Here is a 21,087-nt window from a genome sequence, read left to right as displayed (position 1 = left end):
AAAATAAAAAGGAAAAAGTTTTTTAAAAACTAAAATAGGCTGCAAACCTACCTAAGGAATGGGCTGGATAGTTGAATTTATAAGGAGAGATAATTTTTTCCCTACCCACCCAGAACCTCCCTGCACTGGCAGGTGGACTTCTAGAATTCCTCCTTTCAGTTAAAGTAAGATCTTGATGGCACAGTTTTATGTCATGATATTAATTCCAGTTGCCTGTCTTTTCCAGGCTAGCTTTGTACTCGTCCCCCATGTGGGTCTTAAAACTCAGGCCCCTAGGTTCCTGGGCCCGTAATGACTCCCTGCACTAACATCTCTTTTTCCCCATCAGTCATTTTGCTAGTTCACTTTCTCACCACTCTAGTGTCAAGCTCTGTTTTGTTCTAGAATGTAAATGAATACTTCTTTTTCCCTTATGGGCTTAGCTATGCATTAAAAGCAGTTTGGATTATATTTTATCTATGCACTCAGTCACTCAGTCGTGTCTGACTCTTGTGACCCCATGGACTGTAGCCTGCCAGGCTCTTCTGTCCATGGGGATTATCCTAGCAAGAATACTGGAGTGGGTTGCCATTTCCTTCTCCAGGGGATCTTCCCAACCCAGGGATCAAACCCTGCATCTTCTGCACTGGCAGGCTGATTCTTTACCACTGAGTTACTTGTACATTCCTAAATTTGTGGTTAGTTTTTGTGCAAGAATTGGTTAGTCTAAGAGGTCCTGACTTGTGCACATTAATTTTGTGCCTGTCCACCAGGTGTTGCAGTGGTAAAGAATCCAGATGCCAATGCAGAAGAGGAAGAAGACTAAGTTTGATTCTTTTCCCCTAGGAAATGGCAATCCACTCCAGTATTCTTTCCAGGAAAATTCCATGGACAGAGAAGCCTGGCAGGCTATAGTCCATGAAGTTGCAAAGAGGTGGACACAATCGAGTGACTGAGCATGCACACACACACACACATCTTGCTGAACTAACAGATGAGTTCAGTAAAGTTTACCAGTACATAAACTTGGATTTTCTATGTAGGCAATCATGTCACTTATTAACACACAATTCATTTCAAATATTTATACCTCTTATTTCCTTTTCTTGAAAAATTGGCCAAGACCCTTAGTGCAATATTGAATAATTAACAAAGGCATATTATTTGTTGCTGTTCATGTCGCTGTTCAGTTGCTGAGTCATGTCCGACTCTTTGTGGCCTCATGGACTGCAGCACACCAGGTTCCTCTGTTCTCCACTGACTCCCAGAGTTTGCCCAAATTCATGTCCATTGAGTCAGTGATGCTATCTAACCATCTCAATCTCTTTCACCTGCCTTCTCCTTTGCCTTCAATCCTTCCCAGCATCAGGGTCTTTTTCAAAGAGTTAGCTCTTCACATCAGGTGGCCAAAGTATTGGACATTCAGCTTCAGCAATAGTCCTTCCAATGAATATTCAGGTTCATTTCTTTTAGGATTGACTGGTTTGATCTCATAGTCCAAGGGACTCTCAAGAGTTTTCTCCAACACCACACTGCTTATAATGCTTCTGTTGATTCACCATTAATTGTATTTTCTGTAGGTTCTTGGAAGATGCTCTTTACTAAAGAAAAAAAAAAAAAACCTTTTCTGAGCCTATAAGATTTAACACTCTGGGCTTCCCTGATGGCTCAAACTGTGAAGAATCTGCCTGCAATGCAGAAGACCTGGGTTCGATCCCTAGGTCAGGAAGATCCCCTGGAGAAAGGAATGGTTATCCACTCCATTATTCTTGCCTGGAGAATCCCATGGACAGAGGAGCCTGGTAGGCTACAGTCCATGGGGTTGCAAAGTGTTGGACACGACTAAACAACTAACACTTTCACTTTTCAAATAACTCAAGTAATGTTAAATGATTCTCATTCCCTGATAGCTCAGTTGGTAAAGAATCCACCTGCAATGCAGGAGACCCCAGCTGGATTCCTGGGTGGGGAAGATCCGCTAGAGAAGGGATAGACTACCCACTCCACTATTCTTGGGCTTCCCTTGTGGCTCAGCTGGTCAAGAATCTACCTGCAATAAGGAAGACCTGGGTTCAATCCCTGGGTTGGGAAGATCCCCTGGAAAAGGGAAAGGCTATCCACTCCAGTATTCTGGCATGGAGAATTCCATGAACTGTATAGTCAATGGGGTCGCAAAGAGTTGGACACGACTGAGTGACTTTCACTTTCACTTTTAATGTTGTTATAGGCCAGAACTTTTACTTTAGGTGTAAATATATATCATACTAATAGAAGCAATGGCATTATGGAGACTTCCATAGAGATGTCAGGTTCTGCATGCATTCTAAGGGTCTCAGATCACTACTGAACCTACTCCCCACAATAATGCAAGCACTGTCAGAGATGCCCTCTTTTACCTCCTTGGTTCTTTTTCACCCTTGCACTGTTCTCCAGGCATGTCCAATCCTGACCCAATCAGTCTCATATTACTGGGTAGCCATTACTAGTCTAAGAGCTTTATGAGGAAGTTACTTATTCCCCGGGTGAACAGAGTTGCAACTGCAATCTGCAACACCACACCCCAATGTGATGAGAAAATGTCCTAGATGTGCACTGTTAAGCTCTCAAATGCAAAAGCCTTTCTGCAAAAATAATGAGGATGAGTTTTCTCCCAGTTGGTCAGCGTGCTATATTGGTGACTTTTGGGCACTTGCACATCTAAATGTACTAGGTGCCAGTACCTAGAAGCAGAGATTGATACAAGGATGCAGGCACACAGGTTAACTGGGAAAGGAAAAGAGCATGAAGGACATGGAGACGGCAGGGGGAGAAGCCCAGCAAGGACATGGTCCCAGCTGGAGCCTGATTCCACCTGATCCTCCCCCTCCTCCAGAGTATTGCATTGGAGTTGGGAGTGTATCACACTGTGGATCCAGGGAGTTGCTTTTTGCTCTCCCTTGTCAGTGAGTCATGGCTGTGGAACACCTGAGTCAGGGCTGCCAAAAAGGCTCTACTTCCGAAGTTCCTCAGGCACTCTGTCTATCATCTCCAATCCCTTGAATCTACTTGTCACTTCCAATGTATAATCTTAAGGGATTTTATTTAGGTCATACCTGAACGGTCTTCAGTATTCTTGCCTTGAGAACCACAGAACAGCATGAAAAGGCAAAAAGATAGGGCACTGAAAGATGAACTCCCCAAGTCGGGAGGTGCCCAATATGCTGCTGGAGATCAGTGGAGAAATAACTCCAGAAAGAATAAAGAGACAGAGCCAAAGCAAAAACAACACCCAGTTGTCCGTGTGAATGGTGGTGGAAGTAAAGTCTGATGCTGTAAAGAGCAATATTGCATAGGAACCTGGAATGTCAGGTCCATGAATCAAGGCAAATTGGAAGTGGTCAAACAGGAGATGGCAAGAGTGAACATCAACATTTAAAAAATGGACTGGAATGGGTAAACTAACTCAGATGACCATTATATCTGCAACTGTGGGCAAGAATCTCTTAGAAGAAATGGAGTAGCCATCATAGCAAACAAAAGAGTTCAAAATACAGAACTTGGATGCAATCTCAAAATGACAGAATGATCTCTGTTCATTTCCAAGGCAAACCCTTCAATATCACAGTAATCCAAGTATATGCCCTGACCAGTAATGCCAAAGATGAAGTTGAATGGTTCTATGAAGACCTACAAGACCTTCTAGAACTAACACCCAAAAAAGATGTCCTTCTCATCATAGGGGACTGGGATGCAAAAGTGGGAATTCAAGAGATGCCTGGAGTAACAGGCAAATTTGCCTTGGACTACAAAACAAAGCAGGTCAAAGGCTAACAGAGTTTTGCCAAGCAAACACACTGGTCATAGCAAACCTCCTCCTCCAACAACACAAGAGAAGACTCGACATATGGACAGAACCAGATGGTCAATACTGAAATGAGACTGATTATATTCTTTGCAGCCAAAGATGGAGAAGTGCTATACAATCGGCAGAAACAAGACCGGGAGCTGACTGTGGCTCAGATCATGAACTCCTTATTGCCAAATTCAGACTTAAATTGAAGAAAGTAGGGAAAACCACTAAGCCATTCAGGTATGACGTAAATCAAATCCCTTATGTTATACAATGGAAATGACAAAAGATTCAAAGAATTAGATCTGATAGACAGAGTGCCTGAAGTATGGATAGAGGTTCATGACATTGTACAGGAGGCAGGGATCAAGACCATCCCCAAGAAAAAGAAATGCAAAAGGCAAAATTACTGTCTCAGGAGCCTTACAAATAGCTGTGAAAAGAAGAAATGTGAAAGGCAAAGGAAAGATATAACCATTTGAATGCAGAGTTCCAAAGAATAGCACAGAGAGATAAGAAAGCCTTCCTCAGTGATCATTGCAAAGAAATAGAGGACAACAGTAGAATGGGAAAGACTAGAGATCTCTTCAAGAAAATTAGAGATACTAAGGGAACACTTCATGCAAAGATTGGCACAATAAAGAACAAAAATGGTATGGACCTAACAGAAGCAGAGGATATTAAGAATAGGTGGGAAGAATACACAGAAGAACTGTACAAAAATGATCTTAATGATCCACATAAGCACGATGGTGTGATCAGTCACCTAGAGCCAGAAATCCTGGAATGCAAAGTCAAGTGGGCCTTAGGAAGTCATCACTATGAACAAAGCTAGTGGAGGTGATGGAATTCCAGTTATGCTATTTCAAATCCTAAAAGATGATGCTGTGAAAGTGCTGCACTCAATATGCCAGCAAATTTGGAAAACTCAGCAGTGGTCACAGGACTGGAAAAAGTCTGTTTTAATTCCAATCCCAAAGAAAGGCAATACCAAAGAATGTCAAACTACAGCACAATTGCACTCATCTCACACACAAGCAAAGTAATTCTCAAAATTCTCCAAGCCAGGCTTCAACAGTATGTGAACCAAAACTTCCAGATGTTCAAGCTGGATTTAGAAAAGGCAGAAGAACCAGAGACCAAATTGCCAACATCCATTGGATCATCAAAAAAGTAAGAGAGTCCCAGAAAAACATCTATTTCTGCCTTTGACTGTGTGGATCACAATAAACTGTGGAAAATTCTTAAAGAGATGAGAATACCAGACCAGCTTACCTGCTTCCTGAGAAATCTGTATGCAGGTCAAGAAGCAACAGTTAGAACTGGACATGGAACAAAAGACTGGTTCCAAATAGGGAAAGGAATACGTCAAGGCTATATATTGTCACCCTGCTAATTTAACTTATATGCAGTATACCTCATGCAAAATGCCAGACTGGATGAAACACAAGCTGAAGTCAAGATTGCTGGGAGAAATATCAATAACCTCAATATGCAGATGACACCACCCTTATGACAGAAAGCAAAGAACTAAAGAGCCCCTTAATGAAAGTGAAAGAGGAGAGTAAAAAGTTGGCTTAAAATTCAACATTCAGAAAACTAACATCATGGCATCCAGTCCCATCACTTCATGGCAAATAGATAGGGAAACAAAGGCAACAATGAGAGACTTTATTTTCTTGGGTTCTAAAATCACTGCAGATGGTGACTGCAGCCATGAAATTAAAAGACGCTTGCTCCTTGGAAGAAAAGTTATGATCAACCTAGGCAGCATATTAAAAAGCAGAGACATCACTTTGCCAAAAAGGTCCATCTAGTCAAAGCTATGGTTTTTCCAGTAGTCAAGTATGGATGTGAGAGTTGGACTATAAAGACAGCTGAGCACCAAAGAATTGATGCTTTTGTTTTTTGTTTTTTGTTTTTTTTAATTGATGCTTTTGAACTGTGGTATTGGAGAAGACTCTTGAGAGCCCTTTGGACTCCAAGGAGATCCAACCAGTCCATCCTAAAGGAAATCAGTCCTGACTCTTCATTGCAAGGACTGAAGCTGAAGCTGAAACTCCAATACTTTGACCACCCGATGTGAAGAACTGACTCATTGGAAAAGACCCTGATTCTGGGAATGATTGAAGGCAGGAGGAGAAGGGGATGACAGAGGTTGAGATGGTTGGATGGCATCACTGACTCAATGGACATGAGTTTGAGTAAGCTCCAGGAGCTGGTGATGGACAGGGAAGCCTGGTGTGCTGCAGTCCATGGGGTCACAAATACTCGGACATGACTGAGCGACTGAACTGAACTCTGTTGGGGGAGGTGGGGGAAATGGTTCTCTAGGTGAAGCAAGAGCTGAGAGCCATTGGTCATCAATCCTCACAGCAGTAGGGGATGGGTGTGGCGGACTTTCTAGGTGGCCGCTAGTGGTCAAGAACCTGCCTGCAATGCAGGAGACGTAAGAGGCATAGTTCAGTCCCTGGGTCGGGAAGTTTCCCTAGAGGAGGGCATGGCAACACATTCCAGTATTCTTGACTGGAGAATCCCATGGACAGAGAGGCCTGGTGGGCTGCAGTCCATAGGATCACAAAGAGTAGGACATGACTGAAGAGACTTACTATGCATGCACACATGCCCAGCACAGGGGTCTGGATGGGACTCTAACAATCTACTACACCTAGCCTAACCTGCTTCTAGCTGAGGGCACTGCTGAGTGACTGAGATGTAGCCATCAGCTTCACAGGACAAAATACTATGACAGCTATCCCAATCATTGACATTGCTCCAGGAATTTAGGATCTGGGCACTCAGCCCGTTGGAAAAAATCTGTGAAGTGCAAAAGAGAGAAGGCATTTCAAGAAGACACTTGAAGAAAACCGAGGAATACACTGGAGGTAATTGCTTCTCACTCAACTGCTCTTGAAAGATATACATATTCATGAGCGGGCAGTGGGAGAGGGTGTCTGAAAGTTAACTCGCTGTCAAAACATGAAATTTTTTCTTCCACTTAACACTGTGGCCTGGTTTCACTTCCCTAACATCTCCATGCAATCCAAGCGCTCCAGGATGAGAACTAGTCTATTAACTTTCCATCATGGGCTGGGCCTGGTGCCAGCTTCCAATCTGACAGTGAAATCTGTTGGAGCAGATCTATGACCCACTTTGATGTGGTTACACACGGAGGGCTCAACCTCCTTGAACATTAAAATCCCTCTTTGCTCCCAGGAAGGAAAAAGTTAGTGCAGAATCTGAGCTGGTTTTAATGACACTTCTCTGAAAAATCTTCAACCTTGTAAGAGCCCTTTTCCCTGAGGAAAAACAAATGATTACAAAAGGAGAGGTCAATTTTAAGATTTACTACATTTTTTCCCTTTGTTCTTTTCTCAAGGGAGGCAAACATACATTGTTTTTAATTCTTTGGTTAGCACAGAGTACAACCTACATATTTAACTAGTCTGATTTGAATCTTTTAGTTTTTCTTGTGATTGCCTCTATTTAGGACAAAGAAGCAAATCCAAGACAGTGAACAAAACAGAGAAGGAATAAAGGGGTTTTATCTGCCAGGGTCATGTAAGGAAATCAAAGGGAAAAGTTAACTTTAAGGAAGCAAATGTCATTTCCAAGGTCAGAGGGAAAGATAAAAATTGAAGTCAGTTTAGGTTACTCTAGTGCTCCATACAAACAGACTTGAAAAAAATAAAAGACTTCATTTTGTCTAATTCAGGTACCACTGGGGATTGAAGTTTATATTCTGGAATAATCAAGGAACTTTATAAAATATTATAGTAATTAACAGTGGTGGTGGGGATTGTCTCGTTTTGCTTTGCAGAGTAGCTGAAATTGATTTTCCATGCTGTATTTCTCTGAACCTGTCTCGAAGAGAATCTGGTCAGTGTGATAAATAAGTAATCACGCTGGCAGCTTGTCCTGCATCCACCGTCTGTACACGGGTTTGGCCAAACCCTTTCAGTTTCTCAACAATTCATTTTGCTATCACAGTTTCTCCTTTGTCCGGGCACCTTCTGCTTCCTGAGTAAAATGCATATGCAGGTGGGCTTCTCCGAATGCACTTCAGGTCTATTTTGGTGCTGCCTCTTCCCCGACTGGGAGGGATGTCAGCAAGAGATAAATCAAAGAGCTGTCACCTTCTTCTGCAGCACATTGCAGGGGACATTAACTCACCTCCAAACAAGACAGACGTGGCCTTTCTCCCCCTGGGTAAAATCTCCCACTAGCACAGGCTGGGTTGGAGGGTGGTGCAGGAGCTTCAATGGGCTGTGTAACCTTGGCTCTGGCAGGCGGGGTTAGTGGAAGGAGACAGGCAGGGGACATCTCCTCTCTGTCTGGAATCCTCTCCTATACTTCTCCCAGCCTCTTCCTTTTTTGCTAGACCTGCCCGTTCTCATCCTCCAGGTCTCAGCTTCCATATCACCTCCTCTGAGAAGCCCTCCCTGATCACCTCTGATGTTCCCCCTCATTCACTCTATTGGTTTCCTCCACAGAACAAACATCACAATTTGCAATGATGTGCATTATTATTTCTTCTGGGGTGGCCAGCTTCAGGGGGCTTATAAGACTTCATGCATCTTATTTATCAGTGTTGACCCAGCAGTGATCCTGCGTCTGGCCCATATAGATGCTCAATACATATTCTTGGTACTCTTGTTGTTGAGACTTGGGGGGAAATAACTTGAGAGATCACGCCTCTTCTCCCTGCCTGCATATCAGAACTGAGTGAGAAGATGCAGGAGCTAGGCAGGTGCAGGTCCAAATGCTGGTTTTGTTCTGAAAACACTAGAAGGAGACTGTGGCTTGGATCTATGGCCAGATGGTCACTCCAGGGCCCCCTCCTTCTCTTGAACTGGCACATCCAGTCTGAGTTGCAGGCTTTGAGGATGAGGGTGGAGGTGAGAGAGGAGACGAGAAGGAAAGGGGGAAAGGGGGAGGAAGTGTAGGCCGAGGGTGTGGAGAGACAGCATCTTCTAGGATACTGAGGATCTGGGAAATGGTGGTCTCCCCACCTGTGGCTCTCTCCTATCAATCTTGATCAAAAGGCAAACACATGATTATGATTCAGGAACGTTCAATTCAGAAATTCCTTTTTTCCCTTTTCCATTATGTTTTATTATAGGATATTGAATATAGTTCCATGTGCTATACAGTAGGACCTTGTTGTTTATCCACCCTATAATATAATAGTTTTCATCTACTAAGCCCAAACTCCCAGCCTGTGTATAAGGGTATCACCACATTTGTTCAGCAAACATCTGCTGAGAGTCAGGTACCAGCTAAGCTCTGTGAGATTCCAAAGATGCTTTAGGCCTGAGCCAGATCTTGAAGATCACCTTTCATTCATTTCATTCATTCCACAAACTGAGCATCTCCTCTTTGCCCAGGACTGTGCCCAGAACTGGAGTTGTCAAGACAAATGCTCTTCCTGTACTCATGAGCATATTTTCTAGCAAGTGAGACAGGGTGGTGGTGGTGGTTTAGTCGCTAAGTTACATCAGACTCTTGTGACATCACGGACTGTAGCCCACCAGGCTCCTCTGTCCATGGGATTTACCAAGCAATAATATTGGAGTGGGTTGCCAATTCCTTCTCCAGACAATCTTTCTGACCCAGGGATCGAATCCAGGTCTCCTACAATTGCAGGCAGTCTCCTGTGTTGCAGGCAGATTCTTTACTGACTGAGCCACCAGGGAAGCCTTAAGTGAGACAGACTATCAAACAAATCAAAAGTAAAGCAGTTGCAAGATGCAAGAAAGAACCCAAGCGGGGAGGAGATGAAGAACTTGTATGGCAGAGAGCATGATGGGAGGGGACAGGAGGCTCTACTTGGATCCACCTCTCTGAGAAAGTGCTCCTCAAGCTGACTGATGAGAAACCAGCCCTCTCAACACCTGGGAAGAGCAGTCCAGGCTGGGGGAAGAGCTTGTAGAGAAACCCTGGGGCAGGAAAGAGCTGGCATATTCCAGGACCTGGTAGAAAGTGGTGGGGGCAGCTTCTGGAAAGAGAGGTGAGCTGGAGAGACAGCGGACTCACCAGCCTTCAGAGGCCATGGGACAGTGTTCAAATTTGCTGTAACGCAAATGGGAGAGCTTTGAAAGGTTTTGAGGTTTCTAAGTAGAAAGCAATGTGATCCAATTATTAAAATGACTCTGGCGCCTGGGTGGAAGATGGATTCAGTGGGAGTACAGTTAGTCTGTTCTGGAAGGCCAAGAGATGATGTTGGCACAGTTTAGGATGGAGGATGTTCTGGCTGTGGTTGCGCAGCACACTGAAACTCAGTTGTAAAATCAACTGCCATTTTCTTGGTGCTCATGGTTCAGGAATTCAGGTGAGTGGTCAGGAAACACTGTCTCTGCTTCCCCAGGTCTCATCTGGGGAGCTTTGACCAGCTTAGCTGGGCCCATGTGTGTGGCCTGGGATCTCCATGAGCTGTCCATGGTGCTGGAATGTCTAGGTGGCTCCTGTTCTCCCTGTCTGGATCCTTGGTTCTCCTGACCTCTTCTCTCTTTCCATGTGACATTCCCCTCGTGACTGGGCTTCCCACCACTTGGTGGTCTCAGGGGAGTTGAACTTATATATGATGCTAGCTTCAAAGTGGCAAGAAGCAGAGCCTGCCAAAGCAGTTAAGTTCCTCTCTAGGAACTAGCCCAGCAGGACCTCGCTACAGTCTATTCCTCAGAGTTCTCCCAAGATCCCTCATGTTCAGAACACACCCCACCCTTTGATAGAGGCTTGACAAAGTCACATTGCAGAAGGCCATATAGGGTGAGGGATGTCACTGCAGCCATTATCAGAAACTCCATTCAGCCACACAGAAAATGTACAAGAGAGATGTGGATACATCCCAAGTACTTTTATTATAGGAGGTAATCTCACCAGGTTTCCCTGGTGGCTCAGATGGTAAAGAATCTGCCAGCAATACAGGAGACCCGGGTTTGATCCCTAGTTCAGGAAGATCTCCTGAAGAAAAGAATGGCAATCCACTCCAGTATTCTTGCCTGGAGAATTCCAAGGACAGAGGAGCCTGGTGGGCTACATACAGTCCATGAGGTCACAAAGAGTTGGATACAACTGAGCAGCTAGCACTTTCACTAAACTCAATATATTACTGTAGTGAAAGACAGAAGAGCTAGAGATCTGAACTCCACTGTTTGGAAAACAATGAACCTAGATAGAGACAAGGCTCCATAAAATACAGATATATATATTTTTAAGTTCAGAGAAGGGAGAAGTAATTTGCATCTGGGGGTAAGACAATCACATTTGGTTGCACAGGCCATGCACTGTACAACTATGGGGGATGACATTCAGAGTCACAGGCAACACACCCTGTGGAGAAGGATCCAGAAAACTTCATGGAGGAGATATCATTTGAGAGATAGGATTCTGACAGGTGGAAGAGGTTGGTAGATGGCTTTCCAAGTAGAAGGAAGGATGTAAGGGAACACTTTGGAAGTGGGAGTGCTTGGGTGGATCAGTGTGAGCACTCCAGTTTGTCTGAAGTGTAGTAAAGAGAAGGACAATAATATGGGATAAGGCTCAAAAAAGGGCTTGGAGAAGATCTCAGGAGGCCTTGAATGCCAAGCTCCAACTGCACTTTATTCTCTAGGCCAGGGATCAACAAACTGAGATTACATTTCTAAAGAGTTGTAAAGCAATGAAAAGAAGAAAGTTGGGACTTCCCTGGTGGTCCAGTGGTTAAGAATCCACCTGCCAATGCAGGGGACCTGGGTTCAGTTGATCACTGGTCTGGGAAGAGTCCCCATGCAGCAGAGCAACTAAGCCCAGGTGCCACTACAACTGAAGTCTGCACACCTAGGGCCCATGCTCTGCAACAGGAGAAGCCATTGCAACAAGAAGCCAGCACACCACAATGAAGAATAGCCCCCACTCGCTGTACTAGAGAAAGCCCATGTGCAGCAGCAAAGACCCAGCACAGCCAAAAACAAAAATAAATCAATAAAATTTTTAAAAAATTTTTAAAGAAGAAACTTGTACAACAGAGGCAGCATGTAAGTGTCTCAAAAAGCCTAAAGTGTTGACTGCCTGCCTCTTTACAGAAAGAGTCTTGGGAGGTTCTTGTGTGTTTCTCTCTGCTTGACAGAGGGTGATTTGGGGACAGGAGGTTGGGAGATGGAACACAGGAGGGAGAGGAGCCAGGAGAGCAGGTAAGAGGTGGCCCTGGTCAGCCAGGTGCAGAGAGGGGGAGCTTGTGCTAGGGAGGCAGTCAGTTCATGAGTGAGCCCCACCAGAACTGTTTGTGGCTGGTACTGCTGATTTCACTATCAGGGAGAAGAGGATGATGAACAAATCTCCCAGGAGACAAGGGATGTGCTGGGTGCCCATTCCAGAGCACCCCACAAAGTTGGACTTCTTCATGGCCCGCTTGCCTCAGGTTCTATTTGAAGACTTTTTCTATTTTTTTATTTTTCGCTAAAACTAGATACAGTTGAAAATCATAGGTAGAGATGAATGATCCTCCCTTTCATCCCCAAAAGCCCAAGGAGTTGTTTTTAACCAAGAACTCACTGTTACAGATGATTATGTCTTCCTGTCCATCCCACCCAGAGTTTTAGCTTCGGAATGGTTGTAGTTGTTGATGGTAGGGCAGCGTGATATAATGGGAAAGACATGGCCATGGACATGTGTGTCTCCCTAGGTACATGGCTTCCCATCTGAGGATCAATTTCCCCATGGGGGAAACACAGTAATATCTATGTCACAGAAAATATGACCCATCTGTCACAGAGCTTTGAAAAATGTACGGAAAGTACCCAGGGACTTCCCTGGTTGTCCAGTGGCTAAGACTCTGTGCTCCCAATACAAGGGGCCTGGGTTTGATCCCTGGGTCAGGGAACTGGATCCCACATGCCTCAGCTAAGAGCCCACATACACTAAAATCCAGTGCAGTCAAATAAATAAAAATAAAAAAGAAAGTACCTTGCATGTGGTAGAAACTCAAAAGGTAATTATTATCATTATTCTTTTCATTCTCTTGACCCAGGGCCAGGACATATCTTTGTAGCCATTTTACTTGGAGCATCCCAGGGTCACAAGGGATCTAAGTGATGTGAACTCCTAGTCCTTGACCTCCCCTTCTTCTCTCCTTGATAAGAGTGGTTTCTAACAACTGGAATGGGGCCCAGATGGAATGGATGTAACCTTGCAAAGTGTCACCAGTGATGCTCCTGCATCACCAGCCATCACTGGTCAAACCCCGTAGGGAATACAATGGGCAAGGCCACATGTGGAGCAAAATACCAATGATTAGAAACACTTATTAGGTTGGTCCAAATTAATTGTGGTTTTGCATTGCTGAACTTTGCTGTTTGATATTGGAATATATTCTAAAATAAATGTGGTTGATATACATCATTTTAATGCACATTTCTCATTTTTTTTTTGCTAGTTACTTATTTCTTGCAGTTTATTTTATATTAAGGAAATGATATTAGACAAAAAGTAAACTCGAGCGATTTTCTTATTTGGGTTCAAAATGGGTTGTAAAGCAGCCGAGACAACTCACAACATCAACACCAAATTTGGCCCAAGAACTTCTAATGAACATACAGTGCAGTGGTGGTTCAAGAAGTTTTGCAAAGGAGAGGAGAGCCTTGAGAGATAAGGAGCACAGTGACTGGCCATCCGAAGTTGACAATGACCAATTGACCAACTACAGAAGAAGTTATCAAAGAACTCAGCATCGACAATTCTACGGTCATTCAGCAGTTGAAGCAAAATTAAAAGGTGAAAAAGCTTGATAAGTGGGTGCTTCATGAGCCGATAGGAAAAAAAAATAGTCATTGTGAAGTGTTGTCTTCTCTTATTCTACACCACGACAATGGACCATTTCTTGATCAGATTGTGTTGTTCAATGAAAACTGAATTTTATGTGACAACCAGGGATGACCAGCTCAGTGGATGGTCCAAGAGGAAGCTCCAAAGCATTTCTGAAAGCCAAAATTGCACCAAAAAAAAAAAGATCATGGTCACTGTTTGTTGATCTGCTGCATCTGATCCACTACAGCTTTCTGAATCCCGATGAAACCATTACATCTGAGAAGTATGCTCAAGCACATCAATGAGATGCACCAAAAGCTGCAATGCCTGTAGGCTGCATTGCTCAACAGAGAAAGCCCAGTTCTCCATTATATTGGCAGACCACACTTTGCACAACCAATACTTAAAAAATTGAACGAATTGGGTTACAATGTTTTGCCTCATCCACCATATTCACCTGACCTCACACCAACCAACTACCATTTCTTAAAGCATCTTGACAACTTTTTGCAGGGAAAATGCTTCCACAACCAGCAGGAGACAGAAAATGCTTTCCAAGAGTTCATCGAACCCCAAGGCATGGATTTTATTCTACAGGAATAAACAAACTGATTTTTCATTGGCAAAAATGTGTTGATAGCAATGGTTCCTATTTTGATTAATAAAGATGTGCTTGAGCCTAATTATAATGATTTAAAATTCACAGTCTGAAACCACAAATACTTTTTCTAGAATCATTCAAAGTCATCATTTTCTACCTGCTGGCTTTGAGCATCCCACAGTTATGTTCATTTTGCTTCTAACTCAATGTTTCCTCCCAGTATTTTCTCCATGAAACAATAGAAGCTCTTTCTGCCTCCACTGTCTGCTCTTTTTGTGTTTTTACAAAGGTAAATGTCTTTCTCTTCTTTCTACAGCGCCCAACTTGCGAAGGTACATGCTGACCAGCATTTGGGGCTGAGGGGAGTTGGGGGTGGGGGTGGGGGGCTTCCAGATGTTGGATTTGTGTAAAGATGAAGTATGGCAGTCTTCAGTGAGGCAGATGGAGGGCAAGGAGACAGAAGCAATCAATCCTTAGTTCAGTTCAGTTGCTCAGTCATGTCCAACTCTTTGTGACGCCAAGGACTGCAGCGTGCCAGGCTTCCCTGTCCATCACCAACTTCCTGAGCCTACTCAGACTCATGCCCATCGAGTTGGTGATGCCATTCAACCATCTCACCCTCTGTCGTCCATATCTACTCCCACCTTCAATCTTTCCCAGCAGCAGGGTCTTTTCCAATGAGTCAGTTCTTCACATCAGGGGGCCAAAGTATTGGAGTTTCAGCTTCAGCATCAGTCCTTTCAATGAACATTCAGGATTGATTTCTTTTAGGATTGACTGGTTGAATATCCTTGCAGTCCAAGGGACTCTTAAGAGTCTTATCCAACACCACAGCTCAAAAGCATCAATTCTTCAGCACTCAGCTTTCTTTATAGTCCAACTCTCATATGCATACATTACTACTGGAAAACCATAGCTTTGATTAGATGGATCTTTGTTGGCAAAGTAATGTCTCTACTTTTTAATGTGATGTCTAGGTTGGTCATAGCTTTTCTTCCAAGGAGCAAGCGTCTTTTAATTTCATGGCCGCAGTCACCATCTGCAGTGATTTTGGAGCCCAAGAAAATAAAGTCTCTCACTTTTGCCATTGTTTCCCCATCTTTTTGCCATGAAGTGATGGACTGGATGCCATGATGTTAGTTTTCTGAATGTTGAGTTTTAAGCCAACTTTTTCACTCTCTTCTTTCGCTTTCATCAAGACACTCTTTAGCTCTTCTTCACTTTCTGCCATAAAGGTGGTGTCATCTGCATATTGAGGTTATTGATATTCCTCCCAGCAATCTTGACTCCAGCTTGTGTTTCATCCAATCTGGCATTTCGCATGATGTACTCTGCATATAAGTTAAATAAGCAGGGTGACAATATACAGCCTTGATGTACTCTTTTCTCAATTTGAAACCACTCTGTTATTCCATGACTGGTTCTAACTGTCGCTTCTTGACCTGCATACAGACTTCTCAGGAGGCAAGTACGGTGGTCTGCTCTTCCCATCTCTTTAAGAATTTTCCATAGTTTGTTGTAATCCATACAGTCAAAGATTTTGGCATAGTCAATAAAGCAGAAATAGATGTTTTTCTGGAACTCTCTTGCTTTTTCGATGATCCAACGGATATTGGCAATTTGGTCTCTGGTGCCTCTGCCTTTTCTAAATCCAGCTTGAATATCTGGAAGTTCATGGTTCACATACTGTTGAGGCCTGGCTTGGAGAATTTTGAATGTTACTTTGCTAGTGTGTGAGATGAGTGCAATTGTGTGGTAGTTTGAGAATTCTTTGGCATTCCCTTTCTTAGGGACTGGAATGAAAGCTGACCTTTTCCAGTCCTGTGGCCACTGCTGAGTTTTTCAAATTTGCTGGCATATTAAATGCAGCACTTTCATAGCATCATCTTTCAGGATTTGAAATAGCTCAACTGGAATTCCATCACCTCCACTAGCTTTGTTCATCGTGATGCTTCCTAAGGCCCATTTGACTTCACATTCCAGGATTTCTGGCTCTAGGTGAGTCATCACATCATCATGGTTATCTGGGTCCTGAAGATCTTTTTTGTATAGTTTTTCTGTGTATTCTTGCCACCTGTTCTTAATATCTTCTGCTTCTGTTAGGTCCATACCATTTCTGTCCTTTATTGTGTCTATCTTTGTATGAAATGTTCTCTTGGTATCTCTAATTTTCTTGAAGAGATCTCTAGTCTTTCCCATTCTATTGTTTTCCTCTATTTCTTTGCACTGATCACTGAGGAAGGTTTTCTTATTTCTCCTTGCTATTCTTTGGAACTCTGCATTCAAATGGATATATCTCTCCTTTTTTCCTTTGCCTTTCACTTCTCTTCTTTTCACAGCTATTTGTAAGGCTTCGTCAGACAACCGTTTTGCCTTTTTGCATTTCTTTTTCTTGGGGATGGTCTTGATCCCTGCCTCCTGTACAATGTCAGGCACCTCTGTCCATAGTTCTTCAGGCACTCTGTCTATCAGATCTAATCCCTTGAATCTATTTGTCACTTCCACTGTATAATTGTAAGGGATTTGATTTAGATCATACCTGAATAGTTTAGTGGTTTTCCCTACTTTCTTCAATTTAAGTCTGAATTTGGCAATAAGGAGTTCATGATCTAAGCCACAGTCACTCTCCCGATCTTGTTTTTGCTGGCTCCATAGAGCCTCTCCATCTGCGGCTACAAAGAATGTAATCAATCTGATTTTGGTTTTGACCATCTGGTGATGTTCATATGTAGAGTCTTGTGTTGTTGGAAGTGGGTGTTTGCTATGACCAGTGCATCCTCTTGGCAAAACTGTTAGCCTTTGACCTGCTTCATTTTGTACTCCAAGGCCAAAGTTGCCTGTTACTCCAGGTATCTCTTGACTTTTGCATTCCAGTCCCCTATAATGAAAAGGAAATCTTTTTGGGGTATTAGTTCTAGAAGGTCTTGTAAGTCTTCATAGAACTGTTCAACTTCATCTTCTTTGGCATTATTGGTCAGAGCATACACTTGTATTACTGTGATATTGAATCGCTTGCCTTGGAAATGAACAGATCATTCTGTTATTTTTGAGACTGCATCCAAGTACTGCATTTTGGACTCTTTTGTTGACTGTGAAGGCTACTCCATTTCTTCTAAGGGATTCTTGCCCACAGTAGTAGATATAATGGTCATCTGAGTTAAATTCACCCATTTTAATTATATATCATTATATATAACTGTCCAATGGCAGAGCCAGCCCCATGCCAACTGCCCACCCCGCAGATCAGCCCTGGAGGCCCCAGGTAGCAGGTCTGCTCACTTTTTCTGAGGCAGTGTCGGCAGACTCAGTGGCCAGAGAGGGTGGGAGGGGGGTCTCTGGGCTCCTCTGCTCACTGAAGCTGGGTGTGTGACCTCTCTCAGCATAATTGTCGACCCTGCCACCTCCATCCTGGCTTTTGCCTTTACTCCAATCCTATCAATTTGCCTAGACAGGGCAAGAAGGAGACATAGGGTTGAACAGAGGTGAATTCAAGCCCACTGCTGGCTGTGCAGCTTTGGAGGAGCCCTTTAACCTCCCTGAGCTGATCTTTACATGTCAAATGAGCTTAATGATCCCTCCTTCATGGGAATGTTGTGAGGATTGAATGAGGTATGTGTAGTTATTTTTTGAAATTAATGTTCCATACAGTCACCCAAACCATTAACTGTCCAATACTGAACCACTGGTCATTCCAGGGGAAAGGCAGGGTTGGGATTCTTGAGCCTCGGGTCACATTTTTGTTAATCAATCACTATATAACCTTGTTTTATGTATGTTTCTGCCTAAAGACACTGTATTGGTTATGTATTTTTGATTCATTAACATTGGAGTCATGGCCTCCAGACCTATTTCTCATGCTTGAGCAAAGCTAGTCAGGCACTTGTATTTTTCCTGTCAGGCACTTCACAGTCTTTTCATGCTTATGAACACCAGACAGACTTTCAGAACCACACAATTTGAACAACAAAATCACCATTTTTAAATGGCCACTTTAAACAACAAAATCACAAACACAATGTACAAAAAGGCAAAAAAAAAAAGTGACACTAAGAGGCCATGCAAACTTCGTGTGCAGCATGGAAGCCCAGGGTGTCACCTTGTTTGGCCACAGCTGGGAACACAAACATCTGACAACTCGAAGTGTGCTCCACTCCGTGCAAGGCATGTCTGTGAATGACAGCAAAAGCAAGGATGTTAGGGTTACAAATACACTTTAGCATGTAGGTGGATTAGAAAACACAGAAGCTTTCTGAACACTTGCATTCCTTGGTGAGTCCCAGTCCCAAGTCACATCTGAGACTGAGGCTGGTGGGAGAGGTGGGGGGATTTTCCAGGTATATAGATATGTAAACCTATATAGATGTCATATATATATAACTTATGTAGACTTCCAGGTACCTCTCAATATCCATTCTCCCTTTTCCTTTACTAAGAATAAAGCATTTTACCTGGAATGACCAAATGATTTTGTTTTCCTTTAAAGTAGTATGGCCTGGTGACCATTTTCAAACCACTAAGAAATAAGCAAAAGTGTTGTGTGGAACTTCTGGAAAACCTCCTTAAGAAGAAGTGGAGTGACCATCCCCTCTGTTCCTCCCTTCTTGTTGGCTAGGATGCTGAAGTGATGGCTGGACCTCAAGCAACATTTTGAATGAGGTGGAAGCCAAGTACTGTGGACCACAGACTGTAATAAGAAGGAGTCTGGTTTCCTGGAATTGTGAAGTAGCCAGAAAGTTCTCAACAGACCGCCTGATCTGAGAGAGAAATAAGCTGATCTCTAGTTCAAGCCATTGTTATCTGGCTGTTGTTGTTTGCTTGTCTATATATATAGCCAAACCCAATCCTAAGTGATACAAGAGGGTTCTAATTCTGCTTTGCCATTAACCAGTTCTATATCTTTACTGTGGTCATTTCCCCTCCTCTTTGTTCCTCAATATTCACATCAGCAAATTGGCAGGGGAATATATTTGTAGAAATTAAGCTATATTCACATTCTAAAATTATCTGATTCTAATTAGTCTGAAATATAAGCCTTCCATACCCATTCCAGTGTTCTTGCCTGGAGAATCCCAGAGACGAGGGAGCCTGGTGGGCTGCTGTCTATGGGGTCACACAGAGTCAGACACGATTGAAATGACTTAGCAGCAGTAGCAGTAGCATAAGCCTTCCATAGAATGCATTCATAGGGTCATTTTCCTAAAGTAGGCAGAAGGCGAGATGTGGTTGTCTTAGAGATGCCTCTTCAATGCTACCCTGTCAATGTGCCACAGAGAAGGCACTCAATGCATTTGTCTTGAGCAATTGACCAAAGGAACCCATGACAAGAGGGAGTGCCAGATTGCAGTCAGAAAGTCCAATCCATCAGAATGATGGCAGGCTTGTCCTGGCTGAAGGAAGTCAGTCTCAGAAACCAGAGATAGAAAAAGGCAAGTGTTGAAGCAAAGGATTTTTTGGGTTTTGTTTGTTTGTTTTTTCATTTATTTTTATTAGTTGGAGGCTAATTACTCTACAATATTGTAGTGGTTTTTGTCATACATTGACATGAATCAGCCATGGATTTACATGTATTCCCCATCCCAATCCCCCCTCCCACCTCCCTCTCTACCCAATCCCTCTGCATGAGACAAGTACTCGGGCCTGGTGCACTGGGAAGACCCAGAGGGATTGGGCAAAGGTTTCTTAAGCAAGAAAACCAGAGATGGCTCCAACTGGACCACAGATAGAGATGTCCAGGTAGTCTGGGGTACCTGGAAAAATGGACCAGTCAATCATAAAAGAAATCAATCCTAAATGTACATTGCAAGGACTGTTGCTGAAGCTGAAACTCCAATACTTTGGCCCCCTGATGTGAAGAACTGACTCATTGGAAAAGACCCTGCTGCTGGGAAAGATTGAAGATGGGAGTAGATATGGACGACAGAGGGTGAGATGGTTGAATGGCATCACCAACTCGATGGGCATGAGTCTGAGTAGGCTCAGGAAGTTGGTGATGGACAGGGAAGCCTGGCACGCTGCAGTCCTTGGCGTCACAAAGAGTTGGACATGACTGAGCAACTGAACTGAACTAAGGATTGATTGCTTCTGTCTCCTTGCCCTCCATCTGCCTCACTGAAGACTGCCATACTTCATCTTTACACAAATCCAACATCTGGAAGCCCCCCACCCCCACCCCCAACTGCCCTCAGCCCCAGATGCTGGTCAGCATGTACCTTCGCAAGTTGGGCGCTGTAGAAAGAAGAGGAAGACATTTACCTGTTCCCTGTTTTTGTTTGTTTCCCTCTTTTTCTTTTCTTGCTTTTTTTTTTTTTTTCCCAGCCATATTTCATTTCTTTTCTAGGGCAAGGGCTATATCCTGCTGCTTCTCTGCCCCGAGTCCTAACCACCCACTGCACTCTTTATATTCTTCATCCAGGATCCCAACAGAAAGGAGAACAGTGTGTGTGTATGTTGTCTGTGTGTGTGCCCGCGTCTGTGTGTGGGCTCAGTTGCTCAGTCATACCTGACTTTTTGCGGCCCCATGGACTATAGCCCACCAGGCTCCTCTGTCTGTGGAATTTTCCAGGCAAGAATACTATAGTGGATTGCCATTTTCCTACTCCAAGAGATCTTCCTGACCCAGGAATTGAAACTGTCTCTTGCATCTCCTGCATTGGCAGGCATACCTTTACCACTAGCATCACCTGGGGTGGGGGAGGGGCTGGTGACAAATTGACCCTTGGATTTCTATTGATCCTCTGTATTCTGCAGCAATGATGCTGAATTCTCTTTTCGGAGCCCATGTTCTCAGGGTGATCAGAATGCCAGCCAGTCCTCCAGCAAGGCCTGCATTCTTGGAGATCACTCAACATCGCAGAGGCTCCCCCAGAATCTCGGCGTCCCAAAAGTTCTTTCACCC

At 43.6% G+C, this 21,087-nt stretch overlaps 1 protein-coding gene across 1 annotated transcript in view; it reads right to left on the bottom strand.

Moving 5' to 3' along the window:
* Positions 1-18,259: 18,259 nt before the first annotated feature.
* Positions 18,260-21,087, bottom strand: part of LRRC38 (leucine rich repeat containing 38) — a 58,619-nt gene continuing 55,791 nt past the window's right edge. The window contains exon 3 of the transcript XR_006345079.1: positions 18,260-18,359. The gene's annotated coding sequence lies outside the window, so the exon portion shown is untranslated. The remainder of the gene's footprint in view (positions 18,360-21,087) is intronic.

Source organism: Cervus elaphus, chromosome 14 (assembly GCF_910594005.1).
Source record: "Cervus elaphus chromosome 14, mCerEla1.1, whole genome shotgun sequence".
NCBI classification, from domain to species: Eukaryota; Metazoa; Chordata; class Mammalia; order Artiodactyla; family Cervidae; genus Cervus; species Cervus elaphus.
Note: the sequence above shows the minus strand (reverse complement) of the source record. Positions and strands in the feature narration are given on the sequence as shown.